At 39.2% G+C, this 19,520-nt stretch overlaps 1 long non-coding RNA gene across 1 annotated transcript in view; it reads right to left on the reverse strand.

Annotated features, from left to right (window-relative positions):
* Window positions 1–307: 307 nt before the first annotated feature.
* The window catches only part of LOC108445292, a 28,042-nt gene continuing 8,829 nt past the window's right edge, over window positions 308–19,520 (reverse strand). The window contains exons 2-4 of the long non-coding RNA XR_001860103.1: window positions 7,943–8,006; window positions 7,335–7,478; window positions 308–6,859 (exon numbers count right to left, since the gene is read on the reverse strand). This is a non-coding gene — a long non-coding RNA (uncharacterized LOC108445292). The remainder of the gene's footprint in view (window positions 6,860–7,334; window positions 7,479–7,942; window positions 8,007–19,520) is intronic.

The raw sequence follows: 19,520 nt of genomic DNA on the forward strand, positions 1-19,520 counted from the left end.
GCTTGCAACTGAGAATATGGTGGTTTTTTATGTTTAATAGTTGACACAAACTAGAATGAAGAGTGTTCACTTGAAATTAACAAAAATCAAGAGCCTTTACTGAGTTAAAGACTGTTGCTTCCTCATAGATAATCACTTTCAGAAAGCCCTTGGTAAAGTTTGAAGATATCTCCCAGACAGTATTACATTTTAATTAATTTTCTCAATTAATCTTATTTATTAGAGACAAGAAATATAATGTTTCTCCAACTGGTTGCTCCTATTTGCAAAAAAATAGTGATGTGGAAAGTATATAATGGAAATCTCTTTTTGCCCGTTTCTATCTGAGAAGAGAATCTTTGGGATTATCTATTAAAATCTTTGTTCCCTAATAGTGAGTCTTCTACTTGATTAGTTTCCAGTGATACCAAGAATGACATTTGCATGTTTTTGTGAAAACACCAACCTAAGATTAAGAGATTTTCTGACCTAAGTTTTCAGAGACATTTAGACTAAATCTTCTGATGATTAAGGGTAGAGTAAAAGCTGTAGCAGCTCCCTGTTGTGACTACCTGAATCCTCCTAACACTCATTTGCACAAAACAATTATTTTTGCAGACCTGCTCTTCTCATCTTTTAGTTTGGTAGAGTCATTCAGCACATGCTTTAAATGTGTGTACAGCTTGCTTTAGCATACTGCCTTTTTTTGTGTTGCTATTGGTTATATTTCATCTGCCTTTCAGTGGTTTTCTCTTTCCATCACCAAAGAAGTGATGGAAATGTTCTTACCTAACAGTCTCTTCTAGCTCTTGAAATACTCATCATACACTCGTGTGGTTTATCATCTTCTACTTTTACCTAAGTATTCTGACACCCTTTTGGCCAGTCATATTTAGACTGCTAAAATCGGTTTTCTCAAATTAGTGCTTTGCCCGTAAATGCAACTAAAATTAGGATTTCAATCCTAATATAAAATGATGGCTCAACAAGAAGAAGAGGAAGTGCTAGAATTACAAATAAACACTACAATATTTAATTAATCTGCTACTCAATTCCTGATGATTTTAAAAGAGCTGAACTAGTCTGGCACTGAGTAACACATGTTCAACCACTGCACCCAGGCTTCAAAGATGTTGCAGCTGCACTGTGAAAAATATAGTATGTGGGCTCTCCCCAGATGCAAATATAATGTAAATGCAAATTTATACAAATAGAGGCTATGTGCAGACTTCTGTGTGCAATCTTACTTCATCCAATTCCAATCAATGTGATTCTGTTGGATGAAAACCATGAACAGTGGAGCCATTAAACACAGAAAAAGAGGTCACCAGCACATCTGACCTCCACAGTGCCAGCAAAGATGAAATGTGACGGCAGTAATTCTGGATGCCACAGGATTGCTGACTGCAGAAGCCTTCATACCTCGTAATGATCCTGAGATACACCATTCCTCTGCAGCATGAAGGAATTCCAGCTGCTCCAGGCACTAAGTCAGATTCATCAGGATCCCAATTTCAATGCCCCTATGCAAATAGCGTGGGGAATAAACAACAGGGGTATAAACAAGACGAGTTATAGACATGTGCATGCCTGCAGGACTGTGATCTTACTGGCATCACAGAGACATGGTGGGATGGCTCCTGTGACTGAAGAGTTGAAATGGAAGGATACAGGCTCCTTAGGAAGTACAGGCAGGGGAGATGAGAAGAGAGTGTCACCCTCTATGTCAGTGGCCAGCTGGAGAGCATGGAGATCTGCCTGCGGACAGATGGGGAACAGACCAGACCCTTATGGGTCAGGATTAAAAGGAGGGCAGCGACAGTTGACATTGTACTGGGGGTCTGCTACATGCCACCAAACCAAGAAGATGACGATGAGGTCCTCTAAAGACAGATGGGAGCAGCCTCACATTCACAAGCTCTGACCCATGTGGGGGACTTGAATGACCCCAGTATCTGTAGGAGGGACAACACAACAAGGCATAAGCAATCCAGAAGTTTCACAGACTGTGTTGCTGATAACTTCCTTCTCTAAGTGATAGAGGAGACAATGAGAAGAGGTGCTATGCTGGACCTTGTTCTCACTAACAATGAGGTGCTGGTGGGGAATGCGAACTTTAAGGGCAGCCTTGGCTGCAGTGACCATGAAATGGTGGAGTTCAAGATCCTTAGGGAAGCCGGGATGGTGCATAACACGCTCAGTAACCTGGACTTCAGAAGAGCAGGCTTTGGTCTCTTCAGAGAGGTTTTTGGTAGAGTGTTGTGGGATAAAGCCCTGGAGAGAAGGGCCCAAGAAAGCTGGCTAATATTCAAGGATCACCTCCTCCAAGATCAGGAGCGATGCATTCCAACAAAGATGTAGTCAGACAAAAACTGGCTTATGTGGATGAATAAGGAGCTCCTGGACAAACTCAAACACAAAAAGGAAGGGGGTGGAAGCAAGGACAGGTGTCCTGTGCGAAACAGAGATATTGCCCAAGCATCCAGGAATGCTAAAGTTCTGGATTAAATCTGGCCAGGAATGTCAGAGGCAACAAGAAAGTCTTCTGTATTTGCACTCGTAATAAAAGGAGAACAAGAAAAAATGTTGGCCCTTTCTGGAAGGAAATGGGGGACCTGACTCCCTGGGGTATGGAGAAAACGGAGGTAATCAAGGACTTTTTTGCTTTAGTCTTTGCTAACAAGTGTTCCAGCCACACCACCAGTTGCAGAAGGCAAAGGCAGGGACTGGAAGAATGAAGAACAACCTGCTGTAGGAGAATATCTGGTCTGAGACCATCTAAGGAACTGGAAGTTTCACAAGTTCACGGGACCTGATGAAATGCTTCTGTGGGTCCTGAGGGAACTGGCTGAGGAAATGACTAAGCCGTTATCCATCGTATTTGATAAGTCATGGCAGTCTGGTGAAGTCCCTATGATTGGTTAAAGGGGAAACATAACCCCCATTTTTAAAAGGGAAGGAAGGAAGACCTGGGTAACTACAGGCCAGTCAGTTTCACATCAGTGCCTGGTGAGATCATGGAGCAGATCCTCCATCGAGTTCTATGCTAAGGCAAACCGAAAATAAGGTGGTAATCGTGACAGCCAACATGGCTTCATTACATGCAAAGAGTGCCTGGTAAATTTGGTGGCCTATGACAGGGTTACAATGTTGGTGGATAAGTGAACACCAACTGGTGACATCTGCCTGGACTTGTGCAAAGCTTTTGACACTGTCCAGCATAACATTCTTGTCTCTAAACTGGAGGGACATATATTTGACAGATGAAGCACTCTGTCGGTAAAGATGTTATCTCAAATGGATGGTCATCCTCAAAGAGCTGCTGTCAATGGCTAGATGTCCAAGTGAAGAGAGCTGACCAGTGGTGTTCCTCAGGACTTGATATTGAGTACGATGCTCTTGAACATCTTTGTTGGTAACAAGGACAGTGGAATTGAGTGCAACCCCAGCAACACAGACCTTCAGACATGATGGATGGATGGGATGCCATCCAGAAGGACTTGAACAGGCTTGAGAGGTGGGCTTGTGTAAACCTCATGAGGTTTAATAAATGCAAGGTCCTGTGTATGCAATCCCAAGTGCAAATGCATACTGGGCAGAGAGTGGACTGAGAACAGCCCTGAGGAGAAGGGTTTGAGATTGTTGGTGGACAAGAAGCTCAACATGAGCCAGCAATGTGCACTCACAGCCCAGAATGCCAACTGAGTCCTGGGCTGCATCAAAAGCTGTGGCCAGCAAGGCAAGGGGGTGATCCTGCCCATCTGCTCTGCTCTTGTGAGATGCCACCTGTAGTACTGTGTCCAGCTCTGGAGACCCTAAAATAGTGAGTTAAAGTGAGTCCAGAGGAGGGACACAAAAATAATCACCTGGCTGAAACATCTCTCTTCTGAAGACAGGCTGAGAGTTGGGGCTGTTCAGCCTGGAGAAGAGAAGGTTCTGGGGAGACCTTACAGCACCTTCCAATACCTAAAGGGAGGCTGCAAGAAAGATGGAGAGGGATTTTTGACAAGGACAGATAATGATAAAACAAGGGAGAATGGCTTCCAAATAGAAAAGGCTAGATTTAGATTATATGTTAGGAAGAAATTTTTTATTGTGACAGTGGTGAGGCACTGGAAGACTTTACCCCGAGAAGTTATGGATGTCCCATCTCTGGAAGTGCTCAAGGTCAGGTTGGATGGGGCTTTGAGCAACCTGATTTAGTGGAAAGTGGCCCTCCCATGATGGGTGGGTTGGAACTAGATAATCTTTAAGGTACCTTCCAAAGCAAATCATTCTGTGATTCTGTGAATATTCTGTCATGTACGGTAAGACCTCTGGTACCTGGTTTTAAACACCCTCATTTCCCCCTTCTGACTTCTGTCTGATCAGATCTGTTAGCTAAGCACCTCATAACATTCTGTGAGTAAATTTTATGTATGTAAAGAATTACTGATTTCCCAGACACCTACTGACTTAGACAGCTGGCCTCTATCAACTATACTGTGTAGCTGTGTGATCAGTGTCATTGTGATGAAAGTTGTAGCGTGACATGAAATGTCTCATGATGTGCACATAAACCAGATTGGAAAGTGCATGAATTTTAACAGCATTAATAAAATGGGACAAAATGATTTGCTATTGACTCTTTTATTGATCATTTCTGCTCCAGTGATTTAGCTATAGAGTGCACTAGAACCTAATTATTTTCTTGTAGCACTTATAATGCTAATGACACATGGACTGCTTGCAAGCAAATTGGTTTTACACACTGAAGTGATAGCACAGTCGACAGGCACCAGTCCATTTAACTACCAGTCCCACAGAACATCACATTAACTTCAGTAAAAGTTAATGTACATGCCTTTTTTTTCCCCCTATAAGCTGTTTTATGCTAAGACAATAATCTTGAAGTGTGAGAAATATGCTGGCGACTGTCACACTGAGTACTGGTGAATTTTAAGCTGCCTCACTTTGATTTTTGTTTTCATAGTCCTGCTTTTTCTGTTTCATATCCTTAAAAGATACATGCTTATGCAAGGCTTCCTAGAAAAATACTCTTAGGGAAAAAACCAAACTTAAACGCACCTGAACTAAACAGTAATATTTTTGTAATTTAACTAAAAATTAGAAAGGCAAAATGGCATATGCTTTTCTGGGTTACCTATGTCTGTCTTCTAGTGACTGCCTCCCTGCTTGGACATCTCTTGTGTTTTAAAGAGCACTTAAAAAGCCCAGCTGGCTGGTTCTCAATATTGCTGTAGTGTTTGCTGTAACTACTTGTCAAAACTGAGGAAGACATTGTAAATTGTCAAAACTGAGAAAGACATTGTAATGCAGGTATACAATAGTGGGACCATCCAAGGCAAGGATCTTGTGGTTATACTGCCTTTTCATAGGATTGAGGAATAAAAATGAAGAAATTTCAGCAAAACCAAGAAAGTATTTTTTTTTTCCCCCAATGGATCTGTTAATTTCAGTTGCAAAATATGAGATTCCTTAAAGGAATATATTAAAGTCCTTATCATGAGAAAATGCTTCACATCACCTTTCAGAAAACAGGATGTCGCTGAGATTTCTGAATCTGGATTAAAAATTCCCACAATCAACACCTGCTCAGAGAAGTCTGTTCTGGATAGAAGCTAACAGAAAGGATGTCTTCACTATTTGTTTATCTCCTAGACAGAAGAAATAAATTTTGTGCATAGACTTAGCATGTCTAGTCTGCTGTGGCAGGGGGAGTGTTAATAGTGCAACCAAATCCAAAAAACAAAGTCAATGAACTAAAAAAAAAACCCCTGACATTAACTGCACAATAGCAAAAAAATTGCTTTGAGCCTTTGGGGCTGAAAAGTGGTTGACCTTAATCATTCAGCCAAGAAATATAGAAAGGGAAGCCATAACATAGATTTAAAGAAAATAAAAATATCAGTGGGTAATTTAGGATCATCTGGGCCATGTTAAGATCCTCAAACCAACCTTGTGCAGTCTTCTTCTATATACAAAGAAGGTTCCAAAATATTACATAATTATAGAAATATTTCAATTGTCTCTTGCTTAGAGGAAACAAAAAAAAAAAATTACTGCTGGCAATAAGAAGGGGTGGCAGGTAGATCTCATGCCAGAGTGACATAACTCAAATATTTTTACTATCCTCAAGCATCACAGTGTTAAAACAGCAAAATCATGTTATTCTACTCCAAGAGCCAATTGAGTGCTACAACTTCCTGAGAATATGCCAGTCATAGGTTGCTCTCTCCTCGTTTTGTCTCACAAAGTTTCTATTATTAACTGTGTGGCACATCATGCTTTGAATCAGCCTTTTCAGATAATGCAGCTGTTTACTATGGCAAGGTATATGGTGCTATGAATACCATACCTTTGTCACCTCCATAAAGCAGCCCTGTCACAGGGAAGCAGGTCACAAGGGAACTGTGCATCTCTGGGCGTTTCACAGGACAAGTGAATGGAGTGGACTTACTGTTTTGTCTCTCTTGATGTATGTACACTGAGGAAGTTTCTGTTTGGGTCTGTGTTTTGGCACAAGGCTTTCATACTGGAGGAAGGAGAGGGACCTTATACTGCTTCTTTAAGCTGTAGTAGAAGCATATAAAAGCTATTAAGAGGCAAAGGAAGCTGAAGTGTTAGAGAGTGCGAACTCTGATTTAGGTAGATTCCTTAATTAGAAAAAATATGTATTTTATGTTGATAGGGAGTTTTTGCCTCATTTCCCATTAAAAAATGTTGTATTATGGGAAGTGCTTTTCTGCCTGATTCGTTAGCTCCAGAAGTTGTTGAAATACTATTTAAGGTTGTGTTTAACGTTTTAAACAGAACAGGAAAAAATTCTTCAGACCAATCTGCATCAGAACACCAGTGCATGCCTCTGAGGTATTTCCAGCTGTGAAAGACAAAATATATTACTATAATATTCATCTTTGGAAAATACAGAATTCCTTTGTTACCCATTTAAATTTAGGTTATGCTGCAGATATTCATAATGAACCACTTCTCCCCATTCACAGGACAGTTAGCACCTTCTAAGACTATTAGAAGTTAAAGAGCAGATGCCTCCTTTATACATCCCTGTACAGCTGATTTATATTAAACAATTAAGGGACAATTTTATGCAGCTTACAGCATCTGTTTTGTTGGTGAAAGAATAAATATTGCAATCAAAATTTCAGACTGATGCTTTTTCCCAAGAAGACATTAATTTCCACCACTAAGGATCTGCATTGCAAAACAGCCTCAAGCTTTGTTTGACTGGCAACTTCAGCAGCTTGATCAAGAGCAAGGGGACGTGAAAAATCTTGTGGGGTGAAAGAATTATTCTTGGGGGTTTTGAATTTGTTGACACTTGAAGGAAAACTTACCTGCAGGAAAGACCCGTTCTTTTCAGGATTTTGTGCTCAGCTTAAACATCCAAGTGTTACTGAGCTGGGGACATCAGCAGCAGTGCAGTAGCCATTGTGCAATAAAGCAGACTTCCTTTCCATTTGGTTCCGTGTTGGGTAGCACTGGGAATGAGAAGAACTGCATGAATATCAGCTGGCTCCACTCGAGGCTCGCTTGGTCCCCAGCCCCACCACACTGCCTGCCCGGCAGCAGGCAGGAGCCTGCTCCTCCTGGAAACCTCACTGCTCTGTGCCCTCAGACAGGCAAATCCTCTTCTGGGAACAGCTTTTCACATTTGGCTTTTTGATGCCTAGTCCTCTTTGGAAAACCCATTATAAATAACAACAGCAACAACAATCATAAGGAATAGGAAAAAAATGCAGAGTCTGTTATTACTGCTGGTTTTATTAAGGCCTTGATTTTCTGTTGAGTCATAATTTCAGTCACAGGATGCATGCATTATTTTAAACAGTTTGTCTCTGAAGGCTCCTGCCATTATCATCACAATTTTGGGGTGCTCTCTATTCCAAGCCTTTTTGGACTAGATGAGCTGTCCATAGAACTCAACCTGCGGTTTCCAGTATACCTGTTACTTTTACTAAAATGTCAAGAGAGGCTTTCCTGGAAGCTTGATTGTGTTCTTTCAGCATCTGTCAAAAGAATAGACTGCTATCAGTTTAGATTGTTATCACTAAAGTTGATCATGTTGTGAAAATGTACCACTTCAATATTATGCGCTTAGATGGTGAATTTCAGCAAATAATATGCTTCTTGTGGATGTTCCAGGCAAGCAGAATTTATTAAAACTTGGAACGGGGGATTTCTGGTGAACAGGTGCAACAGGAGAAGATGTATCTTTCACTGCCTTTCAAGCATCTTTAGTAGCATTTCTATTTTGGGAAGTAAAAAATTTACTGGGAATATACTTTTGTATTGCAGTATTAGGTGATAAATCTGATCCAAATACTGCTCATTCATTCAAAGAATGACAATAAACATTATTCATTCAAGCAGTCCACTCTAGCAAACTCTATTAAATATTTCAGATTCAACTCCACTACACTAAAATGAAGCACAATAACTTCAACTATTTTAATTGTTCTCCCTGCTAAATAAAAACTGGGGGTTTTTGTGGGTGTGTAAACAGCAGGCTGTCAATCTTATTGCAGTTGGCAAAAGATAATTTCTGTTAGTGAGTTTTTACATATTTGATGTCATGCCAGGACAGGATAGGTCATATCTCTCACAAACAGCAAAAGATAACTTTTAAGTTCAAGAAGCATATTAAGAAATATAATATGAACATTTGCAACTCACTGTGGACCAGATTTGCATAGGTGTATGTGTTATGTACTGAATATACAAATTTTGCATTTGCTTTCATGTCAGTGCTTTAAAACAGAAGCAAAACATCTGATTGGAATTAATCAGTATTAGCCACAGCATAACTAAGAAGACAATTTAGAACAAACCTTGAGGGAAAAAAACCCAAATAGCTTTTCTTTTTTAATTTCCCCCTAATAATGTCAATATTACCCTTGTTGTAACACATCTTACGTTATACATGCATGATGAAAATGCTGAAAATCTTTTATCTGGTGTCAGAGATTCCAGTGGATATAGAATCAGGATTTTATCTCTGAATCAATCAAGGGAGAAATTAGCGGTGTATGGATATTCTCACTCACTATTTCCTTTCCCCACTGAATTGTTTTTTTCTTTCAGACATGTGGGGAACAATTTTATTTTTTTTCTCATAAAGGCAAGGGAGAATAAGAGAAGGTGTGAGTGACGGTCTTTGTAGTTTAGGGAAATTCTGGAGCATTGACAGTATTAATGGCTCCAAATCAGCAAGAGCTCAGTCTCACTTATAAATAGTTAAAGCCACAGCGCATCATTAGATCACCGGGTCTGATTTCTGAGTAACACAGGCACTACACTCGAGAGGCTTGAGATGGGGGCGTGTGCAAACCTCATGAAGTTCAACAAGGCCAAGCGCAAGGTCCTGCATGTGGCTGAGGACAATCCTAAGCACAAGTACAGGCTGAGCAGAGATGGGATTGAGAGCAGCCCTGAGGAGAAAGAGTTGGAGGTGTTGCTTAATGAGAAGCTCAACATGATCTGTCACTGTGCACTCGCAGCCCAGAAATCCAACTGTGTCTGGGCTGCATTAAAAGCAGCTTAGAACAACCCTGCTTGAGCAGGGAGGTTGAACCGGATAACCCACTGTGGTCCCTTCCAACCCTACCTATTCTGCAATTCCATGATTTCCCTCTGGATTGTACAGCCGGTATTTATCTAAACAGAAGTTTCTTCAGGCCTTCAAAAGACACTTCAAAAGATGAAGACAGTGCTACCTCTCTCTTTGAAAATTTTGTTCCATATCTTCAACTTGAAGCTTTACATATTTACATGATTTGAGTTGGGTTTTTGTATTTTTACTTCTTTCTGTTCTTGTTGCCCTGCAATGTTTCAATGCACCAAGCAAAGATTTACCCCGTCTGTGATAGGGACTAGGGAAAACCTATTGCATCTGCTTGGGCAGGGCATGGGACTAGATGATCTCCAGATCCACGTACCTTCCAAACTCAGACATCTTCTTATTCTGTGAAATACTTCCATGTGGTAGGACTGGAAAAGGTTTTATGGAGCACAAAGTGAAACTCTCTCAGCTCAGCCACAGTCACAGGGATACGCAATCTGATCTCTGAGTCTTTCTTATGACTCAGGTGAATGTTTTTGGAGAGAGTCCATTGACCATAAACTTAGAATGATGAGACAGTTACATGGTCAGATGGAGATTATTTGCCACTGTACTTGACATTCACCCGTGAGGGAAAAGCTCACCCATGGCTGCTGTTTGCTGAGCACACTGCCATGGGACAGGCAGGGGTAACACCAGTTCTGCAAATAACTCCAGGAATATGAAGCCGAAGCCGCTTTTCATATGTTGTGTGGAAGTGAATTCTTGGCTTTTTAAATGCAACTTTTGACTGCTTGCAAGCTCACAGAACTGGGTGAGATTTTGGCAAATACGATACTTTCAAACTATTATTGTACTGGCCTGCAGTTTCCTTTTTCCTGAATAGGAGAAGTCCAAAAGGTCAGTAGCAATATTTTTTCAATGAAAATGTACATAAGGCCAGAGCAAGGGAGAAATGAAGGAACACTGAGGGCAAAAAGGAATTAACATTTCGTCTTTGGTTGAGCTGTGAAATTTCTCTCTCCTTCCAAAAAATACAAGAGAAAATCGAAATAGGCAATAACAATATAAACCAGTCTAAATTAAAATAAATAAAATTTTTGTCCTCCTCCTTTTTGCTCAATATGACACGAGAGAATTCATATTTCTGTCTTAAGAGTCACAGATGTTTATAATTCTCAGCAGGTTATTACTCACACAGTGAGCCACCAAAACCAAATGTGCAGAATATGGTGGAGTATTATTTGCTACTTATTCATAGCAGCTTGTTTTGGGAACATTGCTTACTTTGTTTCTGAGCTTATTCCTTGGACTCATTTGTCAGGAAGAATTAAAAACTGACTAAAATTTAAGTAATAAGTACAAGAAAAAAGTAATTTTTATAGATATTAGCCTGGCATACATGGGGTTTTCCCAACCAACTGTATCCAAAATTGGTGGGCAAAGATACATTTTCTCGCAGGAGAACTGGGCAGGAAAACACTATCAGAGTTACAACTCACTGGTGTTTGACCTATGGGGCGCCAGTATACTGTAGGGTTCTTCCCTCTTAGCTATGTAGTAATTGTAACATAGACATCTGAGATCCTTGATACCCAGTGGAGTGAAATCGGCACACTCAGAGGCACAAATGTCCAGAGCAGTTATGGAGACACACACTTGAGTTCAAAGGTTCATCCCTGAGCGCTATAAGCTTTCCTCCCTGTCTTGTGTGGGAACTTAAGGTGACCAGATCAGACACTTCCAGAGATTCTCAGCCAAAATAGTGTCATTCCTATTTTCCTTCAGAATTTCTAGGACAGAAATTCTAGGCTAAAACTAGCATTTTCCTCCTATTATGCAGTCTTACTGGAATAATGAAATAAAGTATTTGAAAGATGACAAGATGTAATTTAATTACTAATTACACAACTGCATCTCAAGAAACTGTATGGATTCCCATGAATTTACCTACTTTAATTTTGTAAGAAAATGGATTTTTGCATAGGATGCTAATGTACTAGCTCCTGGGATGAAATTTTGTTGTTCATTTTCAATTTATTCTCATGGATCAGAAAAACTCTACAGATTGCCTTTGCAGAACTGTTATCTGACTTGTGTTGTAACATACACAGCATAACATAACCATGTGACGTGACATAACATAACATAACATAACATAACATAAACCAACTTTTAGTGACTTCCAGCCTATGCAGCTCATAGTTCATTTAACCTCAGATTCTGAACTCTGAGGGAAAAAAAATTAATTGCAGTTGGCAGCCCAGGTAACAGCCTACTTGAAGTGTGATAGGCTGGGACCAGAGTAACAAATCCTCTTCGAATTTGAAGTCTGGCTTGTAAGCTAAAAGATAGACTATCACATTCTGTGGCACCTCAGGTACATAGCAGAAAGAAATAAGTGTGTTTATTAATTCAGACATATGACAAAGGTAGGAAAATTATTAAGAAAAAAAAACCTCACAAAGTATGTACATTCCAAGAGGTTTGAAGCTTCTCAGAGTACCTAAAATGGTTCCCAAGTTATCAAAAACCACCTCCACAATATATGAAAATTGTCTGCCTATTGTGATTGCCCCACTTAAAATATCTCTTTAATCAAAGAACTCTGCAAATAAATATAACAGAATGAGTCAAGAGAGCTGTATGATTCTTAAAATTTCTGCTGATCCCAACATCCCATATATTCTTTGTGCAGTGATCTCTCTCCGTGATGTAAATCTTTCTTGGGAGAGAGTCAAGCTGCAGATACCTGAACCATGACTCATGGACTTTGGCTCACTGGTTTAAAAGCTTTGGGGGATGGCAAAATAGATCCTGAGAACTGAAGGGCTAAACACAAAACTGCATTTGGGCCATTGCCAGTGCTTGTCATGGAGGCTTTTATTAAAAGACCAGGCCCATATATCTTACCAAAAGACAGAAAAAATCACCTTTATCCAGCTGAGCTAAGTTATTTCTAGTGGTTTTGTAAATTAAATGAGGGAAGGGAAAATGGGAACCATGAGCACATAACCAATGCTTGGGTAACTCTTCAGAATGCACACTGTTGCCAAAGTGATAAATCTGGGTAGCAAGCAGTTCAGCAGTCAGCAGCTGAGACAAAGACAGCCTGTCCTCTAATAGAAAAGCTCCACTGGATACATACACTTACTGTGCAGAAGAAAGCAGTGATTTTTAGTACTCTTAAACAAAACTTCACCAGATTTGCTTGGGCTCTCAGGTACCTGCTGTACATCAAGCCTCCCACAGATTCTGCTGCTTTCAGTTCAAAGGATTAAGAAGTTCGCAGTGGCCACTGGCTTTTCATTCTTGTCAACTCTTAAAAACTTTCCAGTTCTTTCTCTGAGTCTAGTAATGGGTCTTTTGACCCCAGTAGCTGCTTTTCCTGCTTCACCTGCACTCATCTTCTGTTCAGTTTTCACTAGCAAATACCACTTCCTTAGTTTGGTAATCTTTGTTATAGTAATTGTTCCTCGTAGCAACAATGGTTAAAAAATTACAAAACTTTCCTGAAGTGGTGACAGAAATATTAGATGGAGAACTAATGTTCATCGGTAGTGAAACCTGAGCTCTGTTTAGTGTGCTCTTCTGGGGGACAGGCAATTTCTCTGGACTCCGGGTAATGAGGAGACCCCTTGGGCTCATTTGAGCAAGGAATTCAGAACAACAGATTAATTGTTGATGTGAACTGTATTGGTCTTGCAGTAGCAGAAACAAAAGAATCTTAATTTCTTGAGAACTGACTTACTGGATGGGAAAGTAGTTCAAAAATGTGATTGGAAACTTTCTTGAAGCCCAGCACTGTAATTGCATGAAGCTTCATGCTTAAGTATTTCTACAAATAGCTTAGTGCACATGACAGTCCCATGGTTTCTATTACTGGTTATAAAGCAGAGGGTCACAGCAAGGGAAAGCTCAGAGAGGCATACATGAAACAGAAACACAATGTGTAAGAGTTGCAAGCAAGCACAGTTTTGAGATCTGACTACCCACTAGTTACACAGCTGATGGCAAACCCAAAACAGGACTTTAGCTAGGCTTCAGACCTAAGCGAACCAAGAGAGTCCAGACACCTTCCTCCAGTTCGAGCCAGTTTGTGCAAACTCAGCCTGCTGCAAAATACCTCAAGTTAATCTTCAGGAACAACTTTAACACAGGATTGTAGAATATTTCATTCCTGGCCTTTCCTTTTTCAAAGTGAATTTGGATGCTACGTGTAGCATCTGACTACTGATGTGAGTGGTCCTGGGGTGCTGACTGTGCCTGTATCTTCATCATAGATGTGACCAGTAGGAAATCAACAAAGTTACTCTAGTGATTGAAAAATTTGCTGTGTCTGACTTTTCTCTCAATCACCAGTATCGCTGGCTCTGAATTTGCAGTGAGCTCCTAAGAGTGGACTTTATTCTCTGCAAAATCCCCTTGAAATTCAGTGGTCAGTGCATCCCACATAGTTTTAATCAGCCTTTTTCTCCTTCTACAGTCAGTGGAGACATATTCAGAGGGCAATTTCTCACAAACTTAAATAAGGAGACTTCTTGCAGGCATCAGCTCGCTCCCCTGATTACAAAAAGGCTCTGAGCACTATGAAAAGAGGGCAACTAGTTCTTGGATGGCTGAAGTTAAGTATTAATATTAAATATTGTCAGTGGAGATAAGAGATAAGATAGTGCTTCATACTATGTAAATAAACACAGTGACAGGATCTGCTAGAAAATTTTACAATTTCAAGGAAATGAGTGAAGTAGTGAATAATACAAATGGGTCTGTGTTGATATCAGAAAAATGGTTTGTGATTATGAAAATCCTGGGCTAGTGTCTTTCTAAGGTTATGCATTATCTTAATTACATGCAACACTGAAGAGAATTTTTCTTAGGAAGTGTATACACTTAATCTCTTTGACATTCACACCAAACACATTTCAATGGCCAGATGCTTGGTAATACACACTTAGGGGAGCATACAGTTCTGAAAGTACAGAAATTTAAAGCAACTACATTCTATGACACATCTTGGCTTTGCAATTTTTGCACAAGAGGAGAAACATCTAATCTCACCAGGATGTCCACTCATACATCCCTGTTGCCTCTCTAGCACCTCTCAGACCGCAAACATGATTTACAAACTGACTAGAAAAGCTGACCAGTGTACCGGAGATGTTTGGAAAGAATTCTTCTTTGGTATATCTAGAAATAAATTATTATTTCTTTGTTAATTTATGATAATTTACTCAGATGACTCAGACCCCTCTGTGTAGCAGAAGGGAATAGGTATTACTGGTTTTAAAAACTAAAAAATTCAGAGTTAGGCCGAATACAATGAGAAACACAGCTGATTCCAGTATAATTAGCTACAATGAAGAGTTAATTGCTATGTTACTAAAATATTATTTCCATTATTCTATGTTTCAAAAAGGAAATGACAAAGGTACAGCACAATATTGCTGTATTTTGTAAATACAGTCAGAAATTTTAAGGTATGAAAATTGAGATGACTGTACTCAAAATTCCATTCACTGTTACAAGTGTTATTTTCAAAGGGGAATATTCATCTTACACATAACAGAAATAACAGATAGACACTTAAATTTGGAAGAAGAGAATGGCATTTTGAAAATAATAACCCAAAGTTTATAATGGATCTAGAATGCGGAACATCTATGCCTTAACCCAAAATTTGACACAGAAAATGCCTATTTTTCTTAAATATAGTAAAAAGCTTCATTCTGAAAGGTGCACGTCTTTCTTTCTCACATTTTCATATCCTTTTGAAAATAACTCTTTCTGGAGGTGAGAGATATATTTTTCATTCATAAAATCATTAATGCTAAATATAATGTTTAAGCTTTCTGTAACCTACACAAACAGATTAGGGTTTTCTCACATCAATTCTACTGTGGCCAGCATAAGGATTACCATTTGACAAAAAGAAAACAGATTAAAAACCAGCCTCTGATAAAATAATAAATCAAATACATTCTAGGAAGGAATAAACATTGGTTGTGCTTTTGCAAGGAGGACACAAAATAGAGGAAGAAAACAGCAGAAATAAAATGCAAGTCCTAATTTTAGTACTTGACATATAGCTGTTCTGCAAGTTCTGTTTAACAAAGGGTAAGTTCACACAATCACAAGTCTTGAGTTATTACATATTTGCAACATATCATTTCTCATCTGATATGGATGTTCTGCTGGCACTGAAAATGTCATCACTTACACAAAGCAGCACAACTCAGTCATATGGAGCCCTGTGAGCAAAGCTTAAGTGCACATGGTCCTAGGAAGAACAATCAATTGTTAATTTTTTTTGTTTGTTTTCTGAGTCTACGTTTATAAAGTATCAGTCACAGTGTTGTGCTTATGTTTGTACAAAGTAACCAGGAACATATTGTGAAGTGAGATCCATCTGACCTAGTGTGTGTGTGTCCACCTAAACTACCTGTTAGGCTCTTGTTACAGGCGGTGGAGGGAAATGAATGCTTCTGAACTGCCACTCCTTTTCTTCTAAGGTAGCCATATAAACAAGGAAGATAAATCCTGCCCCATCAGGGCCCTATTTCATACCACTGACTATAAAGAGACACGTGGGTGACTGACTTAGCAGGTGTTGTCACTGTGGACATTCTGCAATTAGCCCATCTTTGATGTCAAAACTACAGCAAGCACTAACAAATACAGGAAAAGAAACATCTCATGAACCTAGAAGGGTGTTTTGGAAACAAGATCTGTAAAAATGAAGTAATAAAGATCCACTAATAATGGTGATGACAATAGTTATTTTTATGAGCCTGGATCTTCCCAGGCATTTAAATGCTTGGGAAGATCCAGGCTCATAAAAATAACTATTGTCATTGGCACTCAAGATAAAAATTGGAGCTTAAAGCAAGATCAACAGAGACTCCCCACCAAGGGTACAATGTGGAGCAGGCCTCTATCTTGAAAAGACAGTCTGAAGTATCCTCACGCTAAATGGCTGAGATGTATTTGAACTCCTGCTGTCTCTGGAGCTCAGGTACTTGACTGTGACCTTGGACAAAAGTGCTTTTGTTTGTCCTCTTGCGGTCAGACCTCTGCACCTCAGTTAAATCCTTGCCTACACCTCCCTTTGAGATGAGTTCGCTGGCCTCTTTGACATCTTGATGCCATGAGTGCTACACTTTTGCCTAGTTATGTGTTTTAAGACACTGCTGGAGATGTTTGCAAGGAAGGTGAGACGCAACCATTTGTGTTCAGATGGATATACTTCACAGCACAGAAGAATACAAAAAGAGCAAAACCCCTCACTTGACAGAGATTTTTCCTATGCTCCTTCTGCTTGTCATTGCAAACCTATTATGTTAAGAGAATAATGCAAGGAAAAGAAAGTGAAAACTGTGGGGGGGGGGGAAATACAAGCTCAAACTGTAGATGTCATAACTGAGAGGGGAAAATCTACAAATTTATGCATTAAATATTAATAGAAAATGATAAATGCCTTCTGGAAAATTAAGTGACCTTAGAGGTGAAGTCACGAGATGGCTATCTAATGGTTGCATTAGCACTGCAGTGAAATTTCATACTTTTACAGAAACATATTTTAGAGTCATGTAGCTGTTAGAAGAATATTTATTCCATATCTGTTTTACATTTATTGAATAGATTTTTTTGGTAGAACAAGCAGGAGAGCAATATGATAAGATCTAGATAAATCAGCCAGAAATATCTATATATATTAACAGCAATGGAGAAAATGCCTGTTCCTTGTATTTCATGCCTCATCTTGGGTCCTCACTTGTGAACCTCTGTACTCACACTGATCTTGCATCCAAGGTCAAATAATATTTTGACCTATGGATACATTTTTTTGGAGTGTGTCTCACAAATGCTTTTGGCAGGATTGCTCATCATGATTATGCAACTTGTCATCCCAATCTTAGGTTCCACAGGGAATGCATGAAGTCTTGGGAGTTTACTGTGAATATCTTTGCCTTCTAATCACACCTGGGAAACTGAACATCAAGGTGTTCTCCTAACTCTGTCTTTGACTGACTGACTCAACTCAGTTTATCAGGACAGGGAAGCAGAGCTATTAGATAGAAAGCCTAAACATCACTAATTAATTGACTGTCTACTGCAGGTTTTAATGTTAAACAAGGATTTAGTGCAGTGGTTCTGGTGAAATTTTTGCAGCAAAGAAATATCACTGTCCCTCAAAATGGGTCTGTCACAAGCACCTGTGTATGTTGCCAAAGAAGCGCTTGCAACTGTTACACTGCCTTTTTCTTCTGTCATCTTACTGAGTATATAAATGCATCCATATATACATAGATATGGCACTAGCCTGTCTTTTTAAAGACAGCAACAGTGCTATTAGTTTATACGATACACTTAAGGGTCTAATAGATATGAAATGAAACTATTACAAGTAGCTTCCAGTAGGAGAGGACTGAGCAGAATTATGATTACGTCTTTTGTTTTAGAAGGGCTTCTTTTCAATTATTTGCAGCACAGATTGGCACTTATTTACATTGCAATGACAATCCACTGTGAGCTCCTTTTTAATATATTTATTATAGCTCTGGGCTTGATTTTCTCCATTGCTGCTTTTCTAAACAGTAATTTCCAGTTTTCTATCTCTGCCAATTATTTTTTTCTCCATAAATATGCTACTTTACATTTATCTATTTTAAGTCTCATTTATTTTTATCTTCCTCTGCTGGCTTGCCAACTACTCTGCAGCACTGCTATACGCTCTTTTGGATGGACATCAGCAATTCATAGCCATTATCATTAAACAAACTCCTTGTATCTTTCACCTTTTTTATCTTCTGTTTGTTTCCGTTGTATGATTTGCTTGGATTACAGTTCCTCATCACATTCATTTCGTAATGACTAAGTATTTAACTGCTGTTTCACTGCCAAGTTCAACCAAGGCCAGCATTTTAATACATCTGAAAGTCACCGATAAGGGCCCTGAAACAGACATGGGATGCCAAGTTGGATTTGGATCTTTAGCTCCTCTAAGTGTAATGCTGTACAGAACTGATGTTTGATTGCTGTCCCCACTCTTTGAGAAAGATTAAATATATGACTCAAAATGAAAAAGAAAACCTTGCTTTAAAAAAGTTTCTGTGAGTTTCAAGGCAAATTTATTACTTTCTATTTATATCTCCTTATTTTGAGATTTCAGGCACAGAACTGTTGGTAAAACTGGTTTTGACCCAAAAGAAAAGAATATTTGTCATTGATCTATTTAGATTTGGTTACAGGCTGATTTTCAGGCCGTAGTTCAGATAGGGGAGGAATTATCATGCCTCATGTTACAGATTGTATAGAAACTGGAACAAAATCACAACCATCATGAGGTACATGACGTTGCCAATTCAGAATCATCTTGGTCCCACATTTGTTTTTCCTATTCATTAATGCATTTATTCTAGACCTGTCAAAACATTAAATTGCTATTAAGGAAATGTCATAGATATTAAATAAGTGATTCATGACCAGACTTCTGTTTTGTGATTTTCTCTTCATTCCAGGATGTATGTACTACTATCAGATTCATGTGTTCAGCTATTACCAGTTTGGATAAATTTCAATAGGAAATAGCAAAGCAGCAAAGCAGCTTTTATTCTATATCTCAGAATCTGTCAAATTTTTCTGTCTGTTTGCAAAATTTTTTGTCTGTTTTCTTGGGTCCCAAGGAATTACTTCAACAAAGTGAACCCAAATAAAATCCAAATTTCAGGGAAAAAAAAGTGCCTGGGAACAATAAGGAAAACTCCCAGAAGTGTTTCTGGAAAGGACTGACCAAAGGATCCATGAATTGGAAACTGTATTTTGAGGAAAGTTTCATGCAGATACTGAGGAGAGGAACTCTCTTTTCCCACAGCTGCTGGAGAGCTTACATCTGTCTGTCAAACCATTATACAGGGAACAAGCTGGTGCTGAATGTGTTTCCTTATGTTTGGGCCATTGA

This window comes from Corvus brachyrhynchos, unplaced genomic scaffold (assembly GCF_000691975.1).
Source record: "Corvus brachyrhynchos isolate BGI_N302 unplaced genomic scaffold, ASM69197v1 scaffold92, whole genome shotgun sequence".
NCBI lineage: Eukaryota > Metazoa > Chordata > Aves > Passeriformes > Corvidae > Corvus > Corvus brachyrhynchos.